The sequence below is a fragment of the Dermacentor variabilis genome, chromosome 5 (assembly GCF_050947875.1).
Source record: "Dermacentor variabilis isolate Ectoservices chromosome 5, ASM5094787v1, whole genome shotgun sequence".
Taxonomy (NCBI): Eukaryota; Metazoa; Arthropoda; class Arachnida; order Ixodida; family Ixodidae; genus Dermacentor; species Dermacentor variabilis.
The window spans coordinates 40,463,059-40,464,886 of NC_134572.1; positions in this window are offsets into that span (position 1 = coordinate 40,463,059).

Genomic DNA, 1,828 nt, shown 5'->3' on the forward strand with positions numbered 1-1,828 from the left:
GTTTTTAACGCGATAGCGTTAAGGAGCTCGTGTCGCAGAAAAGCCGGTGTCGTCGGCGTCGGCGTCGGTGTCGGCGTCGGCGTCCGCGGCGTTGGCCGTGAGCGATAAATCACGGCAGGCACTTCATAAATAAAAAGCAACTTCCAAGATGGGCTGGGTGGGAATCGAACCAGGGTCTCCTGAGTGTGAGACGGAGACGTTACCACTGAGCCACGAGTTCGATGCTTCAAAGCGGTACAAAAGCGCCTCTAGTGAACGCGGTGTTACCTTAGAAGGCTCAGGCGTGCGTCGCTTGCTGAGGCGCGCATTTCGTTGTCGCGCCGAACGCTGCGTTGCTTGACGCTCACCGCGTCCGATGCGGGGCGCGTTGTCGCTGCGCCGTAGCCCAATACCCCTTGGCGGGTCGACGGGAACGCTGTCGCGTTCCACTCTTGAAGGCGAAGCTTAAGCGTGCTCCAATTTTTTCTTTTATTCTCATTTATTCGCGTTGGCTTGCTCAGTGTTCTTCAGTTCGTGAATAGTTGCGATTTGTTGTTGAATTGAAGCGCGGCAATGCACGTCATCTTCCGCAGCATGTCTGAACATCTGTAGTATATAGCTGGTATCGCTGCGGTCATCGCTTTGTATATATTAGTTGCTAAACGACACTTGTTGAACGAGTTTTAGAGCGGCCAGATTTTTTTCCCTTCTTTTCTCCTCGTTGTTGCGTATTTATATATGTACTCTTATTTCCGCGTCCCTCTCTTCAAGCTGCAAGGCTTCTCCAGTCGGTGTGCGTCGCGGCCATTGCCGAAATTGCACAAATGACTATCGTACTGCTAAGGTGCTCTTGGATCAAATATGTCTCGATGCAATTAATCCGGTGGCCTTAGTGTGGGGAAGCTAGCTGCCAACCGCAAGAGTGTCGGCTGCATGCATTATCTTGTTCATTCGGGCAGATATAAGCAGCGGCATTTCAGTGTATTTTGCTAACCAAGGCGAAGTGAAATCATTGCGTCCCTCTCCACTGTGGCATCAAATTTAAACGCATCTTATTGCAAATATTAAACGTCACCTTGTGTAATTAAAAAAGCACACATGTAGCAAGTAACTAGGCTTCGGGGTATCAGTTTATTGGTCCATGAACAATCGGCCATCAACTGGAACGAATAAAAAGTAGGGGTGGGCGAATACTATAGCAAATCATCAGAAGTGAAACAAGTTTTCGAAGCAATAGAGAAACAATTAGTAATGCAAGGCTTGTTTTAGACTTTGCGGCGGAAGCCTGCATAAGAACGTCTGTTTATTGCTGGTATTCTTTAATGTAGTGTTTTGGTAGTATAGTGATGTACCAGTTTTACCTTTTACGCTACAACAAGTCATATTTCCCTTGCAGTGGGCCGTTTTACGCGTGTCTATAGGGCACAGAAGTCGTCCGAAAGCTTTATTTTTCCACAACTTCTAATCTTCTTTTTTTTTCTTTTTTCTTTCGCTCTTTTAGTGGAGCAACCATATAGCATTTTCGGAAAGTTAGTCATACAAAAGCTATCACTCTTTGCGAGCTTGTTTGCAACTAGGCATTAAATGTGGTTAAATTTTTCGTGCAGTTAACGTAATAACAAATTAGTTACCTAATTTGCACTGATCAGTGCAGGTGTAGTACGTAATTATACCGGAATAAATATTCCTGCTTAAATATGTGTGTCTGCGCTTGCCTGTTCGATATATAGTATTCGATTCGATATTTGATACTTACTATAGTATTCAATTCGTATTCAAAAAATTTGGTCTTTGCCCATTTTTAATAAAAAAAAATACGAAATTGAATTCGATTTGCATCCGAAACGGG